Source organism: Electrophorus electricus, chromosome 12 (assembly GCF_041902795.1).
Source record: "Electrophorus electricus isolate QZ-2024a chromosome 12, ASM4190279v1, whole genome shotgun sequence".
Classification (NCBI taxonomy): Eukaryota; Metazoa; Chordata; class Actinopteri; order Gymnotiformes; family Gymnotidae; genus Electrophorus; species Electrophorus electricus.
Window position 1 is genome coordinate 21509693 of NC_137508.1, and position 20408 is coordinate 21530100.

The following is a 20408-nucleotide window of genomic DNA, read 5'->3' on the forward strand; positions in this document are numbered from 1 at the left end:
CCTTTAAAAACACACATACACACACACACTGCTGACTCACACATACCCAGTACTGTTCATTTGAATATAGCGAAGAAAAAGAGGGCAAGAAAGAAAAGGAACGAGAAAGAAGGAGAAGTGTGTAAGTGGCAGATCCTACTGTGATCTGTCCAATTAGATGTCTAAATTGCTCCCACATTGAGAATTCCATGCGAATCTCATGCCTGCCGGGCGCGGGGCTAATAAGTACTGTCGGGTTAACTGGAGTGTTAAAGCAGCGGCGGCTATGATTACACCACCGCGCTCCTCTAATCTAAGTCGTTATGAGCGGGGTCCGCGGGGCCCTGCGTGCTCTAACGAACCGCGGCGTACACGTGCGCCGACACGTGCGTTCGGCGGAGACTTGGAATGCGACGCTAGCTCACCCCGAAAGCTCGCATTTTCCGCGGTCAGCGCTGTGGGCCCCCGAGGCTACAGGACACTCCGGGCAAAACGGGGTGAGCTGGACAGTCAGGTGGAGAGATAGAGGGGAAGAAAGAATGAGATCCTTCTGAGAGCTCAACGTGATATAACGAGTATTGTATTTCAGCTTCTCCTGAGGTGATTTAGGAAATTTTTGTTTCCGCTTTGCCCCACTTAATGTGGAATATGTAACGCATATCTACAGTTAATCATAGCATGGCTAATAATAAGGCAGGTTAGCACTAAGCAGCGAGTGGTGCTGCCCACCCCCAGCTTCTGAGTGAAAGGACATGAGACCTCTTGAACCCGGGGTGATCCGGTGCTCCCGCCCACTGCGTCCTCTGCCCCCCCACCTCTGTTTCCTGATTGACCGCATGGTGCCCGACCAGCTGCTTCCTCGGAAACGGAGACGTTCTACTGGCTAAAAACGGACTAAAAATGAACGGGAACGCTCGTAACGCATGTCCTGCCTTCAGTAAAAAGAACAAATCGTCTTGTCAGTGAAGGAGTAACTGCTTTGTGACAACATCTGTTGTAAAAAGCGCTATATAAATAAATGTGACTTAAATTGGAAAAAGCTGGGCCGTCATATTTCAGGTGCTACTTTCCAGTATCTAGGTCTCTCCCCATTCAGAGATACAGGAGCCTGGTCTTGTTCGTGCTGGCTCAGGGCTATGGCTGGTTGGGTGGGAAACGTGCGCAGCCACGGCCCCCGACCCTGTTATCGTCCTGCAGATGGCAAGCATCGGAGGCCCCAGCGCTCATAGCCAGGGAAGGGTCACTGCAACCCCGCTCCTGGCAAGCAGAGCCCAGCAGGGGCCCGACAGAGCGCGATCACCCAGCGTGTTATCGCTGGCCTCCCCGCTGCGCTGATTAATAGACTGTTACTATTGTTTTCCTACCTGTGTTATGACCTTGCTGGAACTAGATAGCCAGGGAGAAATGGAAACTGGCTACAGCCTGGGGGGGGTGGGGGTGCTGATCAGTCACGCTGTTTTGACCAAAGAAGGTCACTGCTAAGGATAACTACCAGCGCTGTTTTACTTATGGACGGTAATGAGTCACTAAATGAACGTGTCACACAACATGCGTGCGCGGTGAGAGCTTACAGACCAGCAGTAGCACCCGCTAATGCGAAAGGGAGTTCATGCGTGTGTAGAGCTGTGTGTGACCTAAGACACTAGCATAAGTAAAAGTTCTAAAATGTTTCTATTTGCACCGCGTGAAAATCTCTCCTACTGTGTATCTTAAAGATGTTATCTCCAATAATCTGTCGGACTATTCCAGCTGTATGTGCAGTGAACAGTATACCACAAATGTCAAACAAACAAAAGTGACTTTACAAGTTCTTGATTGAGGCTTAAACTCCCGATAAAGGTTTGTATCGCGCCTGAAGACATTAGCCTATGTCGTCATGGTTACTTTTAGTTCATTAAGCTTCCAATAAGCAGTCTGGCAACAAACTTATTTGAAACATCTGGCTTTCCATATTTTGTGGCTAGTTTTCAGGCCCTACTGGTTACAGGCCTTTCTGATATCTGATTGGTCCAAAAAAAACCCCCCAAAAAACCGTGTTGCTAGGCTGGTTAGGGAAAATGGCCTTAGTGCACCATGTTATGGGTACATATAAAGACAATGATTGGCCAGTTATCCAGCTGTGAATTAAATCTGTTCCTGAATTTGAAACGTATCACCATCTGACCAACCAGGACTCCCTGGAGCTGGGAATTGAGGAGATGATGGTGGAAAAACTGTTGCTAATCTTGTACACTTCCTTTCCTGTCCTCTATAGCTACCTAATCAAGCAGTAGAGGACCTTCAGGTGCAGACTGATGTAGCCATGTCATAGAAGGGACTGACTAAGGGCCTGCCATGGTACCTACCCACCAAATGTAAAGCCACATGCCACACTTCAATATTCACTACTCGCAATGTATTGTATTATTTATTCCTTTCACTTTTTTATGGGCTATTATTGACCAGCACTTTAAAAAATCCTTGATGGTCACTTTTTTTTTCTATAGATGAGGACACTTCACTATAATCACTTGGTGATTTACAGTTATACACCCTTACATTTACCTGCTTATGATGACTTATTAACTACATATTATGACTTATTTCCTGATTATTGTCTGGCAACTTTGTGTCCTTCTAACACTGGGTGTTTGTAGTGTTCGCCTTACTTCGTATTTGCTGTGATAAAAAACAAACAAACCCCACAGGGATCAGTAAAATTGTCCCTGTCTGTCTTTCTGTCTGTCTAACTATTTAGCCCAGCTTAGGTGCAAAACAGCCGTAAGGAACACATTCTCCAGCCTACAGTGGCCATGCGGTGTTTTAGAAAACAGTGTCTGCATTTTCTGAAATATCCAGGAGCAGGTCAGGACTCGGAGCAGGGCGGAACTCGGAGCAGAGCGGTACGCTTGCAAGCTTAAAAGACTGCGGTGAGGTGTAGTGCGAGCACTAAACGTACATGTTAACACAGTTTACAAGGCAATAACCTCTCCCAGGAGACAGCGGTGACCCTGACCACAGCCTGAATCCATTAGAGCTCTCAAATAAGGCCCAGCACTGTAAGAACAAGGCTCTGGCCAAGTCTGCCGTGAGGCTTCTGTCCTCATGCTGGGGCCAGTGACATGCCGCTAACATGGGTGGGCACAAGTCCTAAGGTTTTCATAAGGACTTCACGAGAGCTGACATTATGCTGCCAGACCTGCCAGATGCCAGACCTCACGGTTGACGCGTCAATAGGAAGCCGCAGGGGCGGCTCTGTTGAAGCCCCCGCGGTCGCTTTCGCAACATCTAAATCATGCCAGAAGAGCGTCTCCGAACTTCTCCTAACGCGACCACCTAAAAAATATTTGCAAAAGGATCACGTATCGTAGGCCTCGAATGTCAGTCAGTTTCCTCTGGCTCACGTAATGTTTTATCTGTTCGGTCGGCTATATCAGAAACGGAGCGCAGAAGGAGGGCGAGGAAGACAGACAGCTAGAGAGAGAGAGAGTGACACAGAGAGTGCATTAGGGGTACAAGGAAACTAAACGATTTCACAAAAGAATTCCCGCGCCTTCAAAGCACTCTGGTTCCCCCAGTTCCCGAGGGTAACGGGTCAAGGTTTTCACAGCAAGCGTCTGCAAGAACTACTGTTTGCTATGGCTGCTAAACATAGCACCAAATTGTGAAGCTGGTGTGTCCTGCTGGGTCTGCTAGCTCTTAATGATTAATGCAGCTTCCATTCCGGCTCCAGGGACGATAACCGCGGCCGAGAAAACGACAAGCGCAGACACGTTTGCCGCACTCGGGCCACGACGGCACGTCCAGAGCAGCTAGAGCAGCCGCTGTGCGCTTTTAGAAACCCCATTATGTCACGAGGAAAGTGACTGGTGGCACATCACCCCAGCGTCAGGTTTTCTTGCTTCCTGTGTCGGACGCGAGCCGAGCTGCGATCTTTCATTAGCAGCTCGAAGCCAGCCAGGAGTGGAGGGTTTGGGGGTGGGGGGTGTTCTGTGGTCACCCAGTGGAAATTCCTTCCCCGATCCCCCGAGCACCTTGGACTGATTCGAGGCAGCATGGCTCTGCCAGACTGCTTCCTGGCAGGGAACGAGTTATCCTCACGCGGGCCAAGCGACAGTGGAAGGGCTGGTTGAAGGGTGGACGACGCCATCGGAAAGTTGCGCGCAACGGCAAAGGCGGGCCGCGAACCCCGGGACCCCCACCCTCCCACCCCCTGCCGCCACCATCGACACGGCGTCATGCGAGATCGGGGCCTGTCTGGCTCTAATGCTGCAGGACAGGATGGAGTGCTGAAACCATGAGGCACTTAAAAAGCACAGTGAGTGCTTCTGAGCTGGGCAAGCCAGCACACCATGGGCAATCAAAAGCGAAATGCACCAGGCTGACAGTTCATGGCAATGGCCATTTAATGTCCCTGCAGAATGAACACGTATAGTTTCACAGATAACTCCGCAAAGCGGCCTGCTTTTACGAACGTAATACTTTTGAGCTCTGTTTCAACCTCATTCTTATTTTCCAATATGCTGCAAGGGAGATAAAAAATTCACTCTCCATATTTAGATCAAGCAATGCCGTCAACGTTTCTACAGTGTGAGCATCGTAGACAAACTGGTTTAAATTTATAGAGCTCTGATACCTTGTCTCTGAGCCAAGGAAGTTACATGCTATGAATTAGACCTACCTGATTGATCCAAGCTGGGAAATACCATTGCTCTGCCTTGCCTGCTGCTCCTGTCAGCGAGAGTGTTACTTAGAACCTGGATGTTTACGGCCTTCCTTTACCGGAGCCAAAGAGCTTAATGTCTCCTGACCACGCTCGTTCATCTGGAACAGGGATCCTGAGAGATGGAGGTGTTCATGAAAGGAGAGTTTCTCTGTCTAGGCCACCAGGCTTGGAGTGAAGTCGAAGGAGAAGGCCGTCAAACGGCCTTGACCGAGAGGCCTGACGTGACATTTGCCGTCGAGAAGCTTGGTGCCCTGGCAAGCCGACAGCACATTCGAAAATCGTTAGCTGCTCCTCCAACACCTGTTCCGCAGTCCCCCAACCTCCAACCGTTCCCGCCACGTCTAACCCGCTACCTCTGGACCTGCTGCAGGCGCTTGTAAACAAATCTGGTGGGGGGGGGTCTGTGCCACTTTTACGAGTTATTACCATGATGAATTTATCAAAGCTGTGCTGGAGGCTTTCTGCACGCTGTTACGGGCTCATAAATTAGCGCGGACAGCATGGAGGGTGGCCCCGGGGGCCTGGGACAAGCCTTTGCTGCAGAGAGCTGGGGGTGGGGGCCCCAAGAGGACCCAAGAACACCCAAGAGGACTCAAGCGGGCTGGAATAAAAATCCAAGGAACATTTGGATCTGAACATGTTTTTTGTCTTTACTGGTGCTGCCATTCTGTGGGTCTGTGGAACCTCAGAGACGGAAGCGAGACAAGGACCGGCGGCTGTCTTCAGCCCCGGATCCAAGCCGGTTCACTCTATAGCACATGCCATAAAACGAGACGACGGATCTTCACGCATCTGTCCGATGTAAACTAACGCAAACATAGCCAAACGATTACGCACGATGACCTTCTTGCTTTGCCTGGCGGTGAATATTACAAATACCAACTTTGCGCGTTAAAGTGTAGCATGCATGTGCAGAAGGGAAAAGTTAATTACGTCAGTGAAAGTGTGTTGATAAGATGTCCGGCCTCGTTTTGTTTGTTTGCATTCCACATCTGTTGTTTTTATGGACATAGAACGAGTGTTATAAATGCAGAACATAAACTTATGCTTATGGTGTTAAATAGGTTCAGGGTTCACACACACAGTTTTATTAGTTTTTCTGACATGTCACATGCTTACCACTGAGTCACTTTGTGTAATTCCACCACCTGGCTCGTTAATAGTCAGCAAAACCAAATAGTAGATGTGGAATCAAACACTCAATTCAAAATTTTTCAAGGTGTTTTGCAAACTCAGTCTTTGTTGTTTCCTCAATATCACTTCTGATGTGTTCGCTTTATCCAAGGATGAGAGCAAACATGTTTAACCCCAAATGTAACACTGGATTTTGGAATAGCTGGAATAGCTGGAATTGCTTCAGGTGGCTCCACATGCACGTTTTTAGCCATGACAGGACCTGGCACACAACTTACCACGTGCTCAACGGGTCAGAGACGCTGCATGTCAATACACACACAAACACACAGGCACACATCACCCCCCCCCCCAAAAAAAACCCCCCACAAACCCACCAAACCCACAAGCTCAGCGTGGACCAGCAGCTGCCAGTAAATGCTTGGTGAATGAAGACATCCATGGCCCCTTTGAGTGTGGGCACAGTTTCAACCTCGTAAAAGCCCGCGTCTCATGGCAGTGCCGTTGTTTACGTTCATGGCAAGCAGGTGCGGGGACGAAAAATGCCTCTTGTTAAACACTAGCCGTGAGGTTGAATTTTCCACCATAACCAGCTATTATTAGTCTTCGAATCAGTCTCTGTTTTTGTGGTACGCGCACACTTGTGCACGAGCGCCTCTGAGACGCTTCGGCGCGGTGTCGACGCGTACTGCGCGTTCAGCTGCACCCGATTCGCTGAGTCATCGGCCGCCGGGCGAGAGCAGCACCACGCCTTCCGTGCCGTTAGCCGCCGACGGAGACCGCACCCCCGTCCCTCCGGCAAAGTAATGGGCTGGCGGGTGGAGGTGGAAATGCAGCTGGCTTCTCCAGAGAGACCCACGGAAGGTGTTTATACAGAGTGAAGGAGATGGGGAGAGCTCATTAACAAACAGGTGCAACCTTCAAATGAAGGCACGGAGTGCAGCCTGTCCCTTGTAAAGTCTTTTATTGGCAGTCACGTGCAATCTTTGAGAGATGGTCTAGCTGAGGATCCGGGAACTCCAGCAGGGGTGAGCTGGCAACCAGGGGTCCAGAAACCCCAGAAGGGGTGAGCCAGGTGGCCAGGGGTCCAGAAGCACTGGCAGGGCTGAGCTGGACAGCCCCGAGTCCAGGTAAATGCCTCCCAGACTCAGAGTGCACCACCTGCACGGCTTTACCTAGTCACTAGGCCTGCTTTGGTAGCAGTGCAGGCTGTGCGCATTCTGGGATCCAGGAGGGGGGTATCTGTCAGAAGATCAGAAGATCAGACCTACAGTAACCGTACAGGCATGATTTGCAGTGTTACCGATGGAGCTGTCAGCTACCCCTGGCAACAGATTAATGTGTGAACCTTTAAACAACAACCACACAGCATGCTACCAAGCTCCCTTCTCCCACAGCAACAATCCTCATTCTGGACAGACTTCATATCTGTTCCCTGCGGAGGCAGATTTCGATGGGCAGAACGAAGATTTGTACTGTGTGCCTGTAAAGAAACATTTCTGGAAGCATTTATACATTTATGGAAGAAATCAGAGGCAGAACGAAAGATGTAAGGATTAGGGGTCAGAGATCAGAATTAATACTTACAATGTAGGATCTTACACTCTGTGCATGTGTTGTCCTAGTGTGGGTGTTGTATAAGGAGTCTATTTCCATTAGGACTCAATTGATAACAGCAAGGGTAACAGACCCTTAGTCTTATAACCTCTACAGAAAACCACTACATAAGGTAACAATCCCGCACCACATACACAAGCACTGGAGCCCCCCATACACCCCGGGATACCTTTTTGCATTTCCAAGCATGTCATGGAAAACACAAAACATCCAATACACAGTGAGGTCTGATCAGACGATGTTTGTTGGAAGCTGGAAGAGCTCTCTGATGTTGGCATCCCAACACCCTTTAACATCTAAAGTTTTCTGAACCAATAGGCTTCATAGCAGAGGTCACCATCTGCCCCGACATCCCTGGCGTATTGGGGCATTTGGACCAACATTGGGACCAGTTCTGGAGTAGCTTGGTCATGCCTCCACCCCACTCCCTTTAATGCAGTGCGTGGTATTAATTTACAGCACATAAATATGTAAATCAGGAAAGAGCTGTTCGGCACTGACAGCAGATTCACATGGTCCACTAGGGGGTGCTGTTATATAATCCAGACTATCAAACCGAATGCCTCACCACATCATAAATATCACAGATCCATCTCCTCTAAGGGTTTTCAGAGAGAGAGAGAGAGAGAGAGAGAGAATGAGAGAGAGAGAGAGAGAGAGATATCTGGGAAAGCCATAAACGAAACACTGTGTGCAAAAATGCAGAACACCTGCAAGCAATGTGCTGTGCACAGCAACCTGCCAGAATGCGATCAAACATGGCGAGCTAACTGTAAGATGTAGCAGACGAAGAAAGTGCCCCTCCCTCGCTCTTTCCCTTCTCTCCCTCTCCGGGGCTATTTCTTTATTTATTTAATTTATTTTATGAGCGTTGAAATGAAGGGTGTCCAATGATGTTAAACCTCCGTGAACACTTTCACACAGAGGGGGCTCGTTATGTGTGATATGATGTCATTGATTGCTAGCGCGCTCTTTGCACATTCCGGTTTCTAAGGTCGAGATTCAAACAGCGAAACAAACATCGTTTGACTAGACGCGGAACATACAAACCTCCGAAGCATCATCGGATATGATCGGCTCTAACACAAACGTTCATGGGGGATTTTTTATTTTTTTTGCTTTTCTTCTCAACTCGCTGCTTAGAGGAGAGACTGGAAGCGAAAGAATGAGAAGAGGGAACGATGAATGAGTGATGAGAAAGAAAAAAGAGAAAGAAATGAAACTTCACTTTCCTTCATATGCCCATCCTCAAGGCACGTTAGCGGAAAGACAGGAAAATGGGGGAGTCAAGCGCTCTCTCTCTCTCTCTCTCTCCTTAGTCCTCTACATTGGGAGGGACTTCCCCTGACTTACTAAGGTAGCAGCAGCTGAAGAGATGAAGGTCGATTAAAACAGAAGTTCTTATCCCTCTCAAATGAAAAGAAACTGTATATTTCCAAGTATATGTTTTCAATTGTATTTCTATCCCTCTTGTTCGCGACTGTGCATGTGTGTGTGTGTGTGTGATTGCGTGCGTGTGTGTATGTTTTAAAAGCTCTCGGATTTATGTCAAAGCTTTGGCATTTCAACTTACTATTATCTTGGCCAAATAAGCCACAACTACAAGGAGTCTCGTGTTTTTAATAGGTCTTTAATAGCAGGCCTTAAAGGTGGTAGCACTGGGGGTGTCAGCCCAGCGTGGCTCCCGGGATCTGCTGGCTCTGCTTTCCCAGCATGCATCACAAGTGGAACCAATGGTTTTCTTCTGGTTTTTTATGACAGTTGTCTTGTGGATTTTATTCTACCCTGCCTCCTTGCCCCTGCCAAGGCTGCATGTGTGTGTTACTTCTTTTTAGCCTTACACCTAGTCAAGGGACGACATTCCAATGTCAGTTAGACACCCCGTGCAGAACAACAGATTTAATGCTAGCATTACAACCAGGTGCAGGACACCAGTTTTAATGATAGCATTACATCCAGTTTCAATGTAAACTTCATACCCAGTGCAAAATACCAGTTTCAGTATTAGCATTACACCCGGCACAGGGCAACAGTTTTAGCGTAAACGTTTAACCAGTGCAAGTGCAAGTACCAGTGCAAGGTACCAGTTTCAGTGTTCACTACACCCAGTGCAGGGCAACAGTTTTAATGATAGCATTACACCCAGTGCAAGGTGCCAGTTTCATTGTTAGAATTACACCCAGTACAGGGTATCAGTTTCAGGCCAAACTTAGTGTCTAGTGCAGGGCACCGGTTCCAGTGTCAGCACTGGTGGATATGGAAGGGCTGTTTGGATGCATCACCTTACGTCCCATTGGCAGAGGGTTGATCCAGAGTTCATTGAACCAAACCTAGCATCAGGCTTTTCTTAACATAGCTGACATGCAGGCCTGGTGTGTGTGTGTGTGTGTGTGTGTGTAAGTGTTGTTTCACAGCCATGACCTGGATACCCCGCCAGCTCTAGAAACAATACAGAACCCTAGCTCCAAGAGTAGTGATTGGTCCACGGCACTGCTAATCACTTCACTGGCTTCTCCTCTGCCCCAACAGGGTCCTGCCCACAAGACCAGCATCACCTCACAATACTTCCTTTATGTGTATGGGCTTCCTTTGGCGCCCATACAGGCCATGTAAGACCTGTGACCTTTTTGCGGCACCCCATGATGCACCTGGAAGGGCTGTGCTGACCTAAACATCTTTCATCAGCAGCTCTGGCGAAATGCAGGACCACGGCTGGGAAGTCAGGCTTTGGTCCGCCAGGGATGTCTCCTCCCACAACCCCCACCCTTGCCCCTCGGACTTGCGGTCAGGGACATGGGGGCAGGCTACTATAAATGGCTGTGGATTTGGCAACTTGCTATATTGACGTGAGTTATAGCACTCAACCTATGGTGTCTTGTGCCACTGACCTGTCAAGGATCAGATGGGAGGTGATCCCCTCGGGACAGTGCTAGCACAATGCCTCCATCCACAGCCAAGCCTTTTTTCAGGGATTCTCGTACTCTTAGCAAGGATAAAGAGGAAAATAATAGCCGTTTAGCTGTTCCACATGGGCTCCATAGACTCAAGGCCCACTGCATCATTACTCTTCCACTCCATAACCCCATTGTTTACTCATTATGTAGTGTATGACACACTGGGACATCATGTCTCTAAATCGCAATTATTTGCAGTTTACAAGGCTTACATCATCTGTTAATGTAAACAAGGTGACAATCACAACACGACCCCTTACCACTCCAGCTGCACACACATGGCCCACATATAGGTATACCTTCCCTTCAATAGTCGCAAAAAGAAAAAAAAAATCTCACAAAACATCAAACGTAGTGTAGAGTTGCGCAGTTTGTAGGACACACACACACACACACACACACACACACACACACACACACACACACACACACACACACACATTCTACCTATGCTGAGTGTAAAAGTGAAGTCCACTTTGAGGACTGAATGGTTTCTCTCTGCTCCTGCAGAGCTCTACTACATCATAGACCTTCACATCGCTAAGATTCAATGTGTTGGTGATTTCCCCAGTTTCTACCAACATTGGTGTGTTGTGGGGATAGGGCAAAATTAAACAATACATGGATAGATTTAAAATTTCATAGATATTAGCTACTTACACATCTGATTTTCTTGTGACTTTATGTGTCTTTCAATTGAACCATCAAGTTATGTTTATTTCACTTGCATCTGCAGCCTTCACACATGTGGACATTAATGGGGGCAGGTCTGATCTACTGGAGGAAGTGCATTTCCCCCGAGCGGGGAAGGAACGGCGTGATCAGAATGTCCAGAAAGGGGCGGGGTGTTAAGAATGTTCAGAAAGTCACGAGGTGTTCAGAATGTCCAAAAAGGAACGAGGTGCTTGGAATGTTCAGAAAGGGATGGGGTGTTCAGAATGTCCAGAAAGGGACGGGGTGTTCAGAATGTTCATAAAGGGACGAGGTGTTCGGAATGTCCAGAAAGAGACGGGGTGTTCAGAATGTTCGTAAAGGGACGAGGTGTTCAGAATGTCCAGAAATGGATGAGGTGTTCAGTATGTTCAGAAAAGGAAAGAGGTGTTCAGAATGCAGGAGCTTTGGGCTGGTGGCTGGTTACACACTCTGTGTTCCTCTGCGGTCTCTTCTACTCTCTCCTTGCCTGTAGAGTCAGCAAAGGGCTGGGGGTCTTTCTACCCCACCTTACACACACCAGGCTGAATTCAACACCATGTGGTGTCACATGAAAAGAATTTTTTCTTTTTTTGTCGCTCACTGCGGTATTCTCATAAGGGGTTCCCGCAGGAAATTTACTAAGCTTTTTTTCAACTATTACAGTTTTTTTTTTTAAAATAGCATCAAAACAAGACCATAAAAGCAATGGCACTGACTAAAAGAAAACATAAAAGTTAACACAGATCATAGTTGCCACGCTGTTATTAATAGGCTAAGTGAGGGAGGGAGGGAGAGAGAGAGAGAGAGAGAGAGAGAGAGAGAGAGAGAGAGAGAGAGAGAGAGAGAGAGAGAGAGAGACTTGGATCAGCACCAAACAGTGAAAAAAGACACCACAGACATCCCCACTGCACACTCACCCTACCGAGAGACATGATATGTAACTAACACACCAGTCAACACTACAAAAGAGCAACATCTGGGGAGTTTAAAAGAGGCTTGATGTGAACAACAATCTTTATGTTATCTGGGGAAACTCCCCTCCCTAGTGTATATTTCCTTGAAGGATTCTTGTGTTATCTTTCGGCTACCCCTGAGTGACACATTTGACATTTTTCGCGCTACGCAAGGACGGCCACGAGGCAGTGTGTCGGTGATTTCCACAGTAATTAAACCCAGAGCTACTGTAAATCACACACTCACTGGAAACTGTCCATGGAGGATCCTTTAATGTGCGTTGGCCTAATATGCACGTGGGAGACCCGTTTTTTGCACGGCGTCGTGTGTCACACAACTGAAGAGGAATCGGGAGACGAGCGAGATGATTTTTTGTGGGATCGGCAGCGCTGCCTTGGAATTGTCCTGGAATACTGTTGTGGATGATACATCCCCCTGCACCCTTTTCAGGTACCTTTACATAGTAAGGCAAAGAGCACGACTGGTTTGGGGTCAGTGCAAGAAACTCAGTGTCGACACCCAGAGCGGAGCCTGTTAATCATTCTCGCCTGTCCACAGCACGCGCTGCACTGCTGAGCCATGACATCATCGGGAGGGACGGGCTTCAAACGCATCCCATAATCACACCCCACCCTGTTCCCCTAGTGACGAGGCATTTAAATCAACTGATTTTGAATATGGACATATTTGTGTGCATGCTGAAGAATACTGGGGTTTAAATCAGAAGTCGGGAATTAAGCATCCAAACCTCTAAGGATGGAAGAATAACATCTCAGCCAGAATACATACAGACACACACAGACACACACACACACACACACACACTTCCTCAGAGGGCTCAATAACAACATCCCGGGGTTTCTTCACTCTATGCAGCTCCCAGTAGAGAAGGTCGGGGGTCCTCTCTGTGGTTACATACTGACATGGAGCAGAGGGCGGCGGTGATCCAACATCTTAGCGGTGTGGAGACGGATGGCCCTCTGGAGAGCACTTCCCGTGAGCTAGCTGTGGCCAGGCAGCTGGCACCGAGCTGGAATCAGCAGAGGTTAAATCGAAGGCTCACAGCCCATGGTAAAGGCTGTTCTGGGGTCAGAGAGTTACAGCCCTGATAAGGCCTTTTGCACAATGAGATAATGCAGGAGTCCTGGGCCAGAATAACACTCTGCTAGCATCATTTAACACAACACACACAGAGTGCTTCGTGTCAACCGCAGCAGGGTTTGTTTGTGTGTTAATCGAATGCAAGGAAACGAGTTCTCTGGATAGACATGTTTATGCGCAAAATCCCTAATGCGCTGCTCTTGGAGCAAAATGAAGTCCATCAGCTTTCTCGATAAAATGCCGTCAGCACGAGCCTCTCACCGGTGAACTGAAACGGCACCTTGTGCAATGTGCGTGAGCTCAGATCCGCTCCCAAACTGAGCACTGTGGTCGGGACCTGCTGTAAAACCTGAACAGGACTGGGAACCATTTTGGCAAGACGGCATTGTATGTGTGGAAACACAAGACCCAAAATAAACAGGGCTCATGGGGGAAACACAGTTCACAACAATCAGTGTAACTGATTGTGTTCTCCAGCCATCCATAAATGACACCTCACTAATGAGCATTTGAATGCGATCCGCGCTAAGTTCCGCCCTTTGCCCCCAGCGTTTACCTGTTGTGTTCTAGTGTGTTCTACAGATTTCTTGCAGTGTACAGTACACCAGGACCAGTGGATCATTGGCACCAGTAGTTTTCAGCTCTCCCCTCGTCACCTCAGACAGAAATAATCAAATAATGCACGACTGCTTTTATAGCACGCTAATCTAATGAATTAATCACATTCCCCAGGCCCACTTCCTGTGCTCTGTTTTTCTTGGAGGCACATTAATTTCAGTCCATTACACATGCTGTACTGCAGTTACGACCGGGAGGTTGTGGTGGTGGGGGGGGCTAGAGAGGAATAATGCGCATTATCAGGAGATTTCACTCGTGTTTCAGTTCACCGCAGAACGATCACAGCGCAACGTGAGTTGGATTGTGAGCTTTAATCATGAAATTGACTGCTTCTTCCTCTCCTATTGCCAGCGCATTTGCCAATGCATGCTGACTGTAAACATATCCATGCAAGTGAATTAATACCACATTTTTTTCCAACATGGCTTTGTGATTGTGACGCACCTGAGGCAGTCTTAGTTCTGGCTGAAAATGTGTTCCTGTAGCCGTCAAAGCACAGAGCAGAGTGAGGCATAGCAGTCCTCAGGTGTGCAGGTTACAGTCAGATGCTGGGTTATTGATAACTCTTTCCGGTTTGCTTCGGTCCCAGGTGTGACCTCAAGCACGATATTCTGGCAGAGCGATGCTCATGACAAACTAAACAATTGCGAAAATGTTCAGAACTCTGCCAATCGCTCGAAATTTATGGTCAACCACAGAAAAGGAAGAGGACCCCAAAACTGCGAGCAGTACATCAGAGCCTGTCCCATTGGTATTAACCCTCCGGTTCCTCCACATCTCCTGGGGAAAACTCAACTCGGGTGTTCTCCTCTTATCCTGAAATGAATCAATGTGTCTTTAGGGAGATGAGCACGTCAGCTAACTTCTAATTTAAGGACCCCATTGTAAATTACTACCTTTAACCAGCGAGCGAAAACCAGAGCAGAGCTGCAACGTTATTACGCAGCCATTTTGAAATACTGTCGCGAGAGGGCCCAGGGTATTGTTCTCAGGATAGGGGAGTCCCACGGCTGGACAGGGAAAGATGCAGGCGGGTGGAGAACGACCCTCCTGAGTGAAAACAGATGTGTTGTCTGTTCCGAGGCCTGCCAGGGCAATCCGAACAAAGCTCCGTAATCCATAGGTGCGGCGCCGCTCACGCCGTGCCTCGACATCTGTCAACATCAGTGCCACCAAACGCCTCACCGGAACATGCAAGCACGCAGCCACGATGCCGCTGCCTTTGTGTTTTGCGGGTCATCTCCAGACGTGTCAATCCTTTAGCCATGAAAAATTGCCCTTGGAGAGGTTCTCGAAAGGGCAGGGCAGCACGGGAGAATCCACAGACCCTTCGTAGGCTAGGACAGCTTCCGTGCCATGCACAGCTGCCTCATGAGGACGAGGGATGAAGGAGGAGGAAGACGAGCAGGGCTGGAGTCAGCCTCCCTGCTTCCCTTGGGGGATAATTAGTGAACAACGAGGCTATTACAGACTCGACTGGCTCACGATTTGTTCGGAAACTGCCACCACAGAGGGAGAGGGGTGATGGCAGGTCAGCCAGAAAACAAATGTCTTAGAGTATCAAATACAGACAAGGGCAGGGACAAATAAGAGGTCATACGCACTCAGCAGTAAAGCCTGTTCCAGTGGGATATGCACTCTTAGTGCAAGAAGACTGTCAGTTTAGGTCAACATTCTAGAATCTAAGTAATCGTAAGTTTATGTATCATTTAAGTTTTGTGTTTCACAAGATGGAGTTGGGCTGCCCATTTAGTTATATACAGCAAATGCATGTGCTCACCACCTGGGTACTTAAGGTGATATTTCAGTCAAAACCACACAGAAATGGGTGGAAGGATTATTCAGTTCCTTTATCCAAGCTGCTAGATGCTTGGACCCCTCAGCCACATTCTGCAACCATTTCAGAGCAAGAGTGCTGTTTTTGGACAGGCTCCGAAATTTCATCATGTCAAAGAACGATGTAGATTTTGGATAATCTAACCGTAGATCAGTACTCCCATTATGAAATATATGCTCAAAAACCTTCAACTTATTTGTCCACTGTAAATGATGTCACAAGTGCTCACGCGGTACATATGGCTGGTTTTCGGGATGAGTCGACCACTGCAGCATGGCGCAGGACCTCTGCGCAGGCCAGGCATCAGAGGAGCTCGATCCGTGAGGCCTGTCACGCCCCAGAGTGGACCCGTGTCTCCGTCGCCCCCGCTACACTTGAAGGATTACTGACACGAGAATTTAGGAGATGATGCTAACGGCGAAGCCCATTAAGCATCAAGCTTTTCCTTCAAGAGCTACTTGATTGTTTGACCCCTAACAAATTACTTTAATGAAGGTTTATAGAAGTTTTCCACTCCATATTTCACTGTGTGTTATACTGTGTATGACTACGTATGTGACGAATAAACCGAACTTGAACTTGAACTTGAACTTGAACATTGAAATGGAGTTGAAAAAAGCTCTAGTAAAGCTCTATAAAAACTTTTTAGACATTTTAAACACTGTCTGTGTTTAAAGAGGCAATGTTGGTATTTAGCAGACCCAGCATCTGCCTTAAGAAACATTGCTTTTAAATAAGATCATTATGGGCTCAACGTGATAAAATTTGATGTGCATGTAACAAGCTTTCATGAAGACCTGTCGGGTTCCCATGTCTTACACCTGGGCTTCACCTTTGTGCTTCGGGGCAATCCCTGGCCGTGTTACGCAGTCAGGTGGACAGCTAACCGCTCCGCTGATTGATTGGTGCGGACAGGTGGCATCTGCTACAGATTTTCCCGGCAAGAAAATGTTCGTGCAAGGTAGCCTGGAAAGCACAGACTCTTGTGGAATGGGCTGTGTGTTTTGACTATGCGCCAGTGGGCCGAGGGTTAACGTCGCGCTCTCTCGGAATGCTGTGCAGCTGTCTTCAGGTGAGAGTGAGAGCCAAAACACCGACTTCCACAAGGGCTCCGCCGTAGCAGTCCATCAACAGCACTCGAGCCATGGTCGAGCTCCTGCTGAACGGAGAAGCTGACCTGCGCCGGCCAGGTGGCTGGGATATTCCTCAAACTCACAGACACTCCGAGATGGGTTAACATGTCTCGCTTGTTTGGAATTCAGTTGATTTACATTAATATTGTAGCAATTTACAGTTAAAAAAAGGTAAAAGTAGGCTGCAGGAAATTACAGCCACCCTAAAGGTCAAACTGCCATAGAGAATTTTACTAGTATTTCACCCTTGACCTTAAGATGAAATGCATACTGTTCTTTCCAGTGAGTCACCACTACATACTCGGCTGACTGGGATAATTTCATAATTGGCTGAAATGATGCGTGTCACAAGATGCAGTGGCTGGTTTCTCAGTACCTCCAAGGAACCAGGGAAGCGCCAGGGAGCAGAGAAGAACCAGAGAAGAACCAAAGAAGTATGCAATAGCAGTACGGGAAAGACTCAAAACCAGACGCGAACTTTTCTGATTCTGAGGCACAGCTGTGAACATGTACCCCAGAACCCACCAAGAGCCACATATAAAACCCAGAAAAACAAGATTGAAGCATCAGGTTTTGGCTCACCGTGGATAATGATCACATTTTCTTTCTGAATCAACCGCCTGCTTTGCTCAATACAAATCAACTGCAAAACAAAAAACAGGTTTACCACATCACTCTCTGATGGCTTCAACATAAACATGAACTAAACCACTACTGCGCTGCCATTCCAGCCTTCGTGAGTAGAAGCACATGTGATCTTTAGAGTAGATCATTAGCAGGAGGAAAACACCTATGTGTGATCTGAAGGGACATGTCAAACTTGCACTTTCTGAAATGTATTTGTTACTGTTTTAAGGCATCAAGCACAGAGTTACATATGAAATGAGATCAATGACTACAGTTTAATAAAGTACTGGTTACGTTTATATGATTTCAATTATGAACTGAAGCTGTCTCTCTCACACACACACACCATGCAATGAACAAACGAATAAACAAACAAACAATTACAGTTTTGTAAGACAGGAATCTGAAGTTCATTTTAGAAGAAATGCGTTTAATTGAATTTGTAATAGATAATTTTTGGCTATGGAGTCAGAAAGTCCTCTGTTTGAACCTTACGATCCCCGATATGGCCATGAAGTCAAATAGAGAGTTCGGAATACAAAATTCATACCAGACACCTTCTGTTTTCTTTTTTCTTTTGTTGTCAGAGCTCTGTCCATATACCCATTCATGCAGAAACTGCTTTTGGATTTGGGTCTGATGGGAGGGTGGGTCTGTGTTTTGATATGCTTCGCTCTAAAGTGTTGGATTCACCTATGTTCTATTACCCCCTCCCGCCCAGCCTACTGTGGCCTACAGCCCTGGACACATCAGGGAAACCTGCAATCAATTTTGGGCCCTGGATGATTGGCATGTTAGTGAAGGAGAGGGATTTAAGATCAGCATTATGATTAGTGCTTTCCCAGGGCCATGTGTGTGCGCGTGTGTGTGTGTGTGCGTGTGTGTGTGTGCGTGTGTGTGTGTGTGCGCGTGTGTGTGTGTGTGTGCGTGTGTGTGTGTGTGTGTGTGTGTGTGTGTGTGTGTGTGTGTGTGTGCGTGTGTGTGTGTGTATGCGTGTGTGTGTGTGTGCGCGCGTGTGTGTGTGTGTGTGTGTGTGTGTGTGCGTGCGTGCGTGCGTGTGTGGTTAGTGGAAGGCACCTGTCTTGGAAGTGTGAGGGTTCACAGTAAAGAAGGAAGACATTTCTAAGCACGGTAATGAACCTAGTTCTCATGGGATCATCATCATCACTGGGGCTACTAGCTCAGAATTACCCTCTGTCTAACAAAGTGTGTGTGTGTGTGTGTGTGTGTGTCTGTCTGTCTGATGTGGGGCAGATGTTACATCTTCACAGGCAATTTTATATGCAGGAACCACCATGGAAGACAGCCCACACTTGCTGCTTAAACACACACGCACACACAAGTGCCATCATGTATTTACACTACAATAGGTAGACCTACTCCTTAAATCCTGGAACTAGTGCATGCTAGTACACTCCACACACTCTCCACACATACACGAACGTTTTCAATATCGTAAGGTGGTGAGGATGCTATTGTGAGCCATATTTGTGTAGAGTACTAAATACAATCCTCCTTACAAATTCAATTGTAATAAATCAGCAAACTGCAAATACTTTGAGGCCTCTGAGACTGCTGTGGAGCTGGGGTTTTAACTGATAAACTGCAAATTATTGACGGTTGTGATTACCTTTCCTTGTGTTTTATCTAGACTGGGCCTGTCAGTGCTTGGTGATGGTGTCCAACTGAAAGAGCTTAAGCATCTATGTTTTTGGAAGCAGAGGTCAGTCTGCTTGTACGGAGTTCAGCCCCTCCCCCATAAACCCTGTTCTTTCACTACACCGCTCTCTCACATCACAAATACACAGAAGCCCTTCATACAGGGCACTTTACAAGCCCTATAAACTTTTATATGCATTTAAAGGCCAAGAAAGCCCCGCTGTTGTAAATTGCCTGTGTACCTATGCTCCTCGGTTGAAAAATGAACCTCAGCGGCTGTCCGCTTGGGGGGGGGGTGTGTGTGCTCGCCGGCCATGTCTCGTCCCCGTGGGGTTCATTTATCATTGAAACGTTGCGGCGCTTTCGAACAGAACGGGCCTGAGAACAATTACCAAGCGCTACACAACATTTAATTTAATAACTCATATCACTTGTATCGCGGTCACTGCTCAGATCGCAGGCTGGTGCCCTGCACTTTAACGAACTCAGTTAGGTCCGTTCCAGACAAGTTATTTTATTCACGTCGTTATTCGTGAACCGGAGATGCCTTGCGGTTTCAGATCTCCTTTTTATCGTGCCAATTGTGTTTCAGTTTCTGCAGATAGCAGGCCAACTTTCTTACATAATCCAGCCCGGAAATCGACGCAAGGAAGCCACCGACCTACGGTGTGTGTGTGCCTACTTAGGTGGTCACTTGGGACACTTAACGAGTTTCAGTAAGGCCTTCTTGTATGGCGCCTATCGAGCGCTCTCGGCTGCCATGCTGTTCTTCCAGGTACAGCGGGAAGTGTTCTTTCCACTGTAGAAGATAGACAGAGAGAGACGTAACGCTGCTCATGGAAATGAGTCCATTAACTGCAATCTTAATAAAACTGTTCATAGGCCCCTAAAAGTCGTGGCTGGCAGTCTGATCAGAAATGGTAGTATTTGGCAAGCTTCTTCCTGGAGCGAGTGAATTTTTATTCCAGTTGAGGGCAGAACTAAGAAGAGCAGAATGTTTACCTATTTACTGTTTACAGTGACGGCCATCGACACATTGCGCACGAAAGCTAACGAGGAATGAAAGGTTTAAGCATCGCATGGCGACTGAACGAGGAATGAAAGATTTAAGCATCGCATGGCGACTGAAAACGCAGGTTTCTCTCCTCACTGGTGTGTGTCTCCAATGGCAGGCTGTGGGTTTTGTCCCTTGCCAGTGGAAACACAACCCTGCGGAGGAAATAACTTTGTTGACGTTATGATAACCGCTCTCTTAATTATATGAGCTCACCGATTAATTCATTAGGCGAGGGCTTTTCTGGGAAAGCCTATATGCTCACGTTTTTATGTTATCTTAGGGTAAGATTGCTCTGAAACAGGAGAGCATCTTATCGGAAATATATTGCTAATTTAGCGCT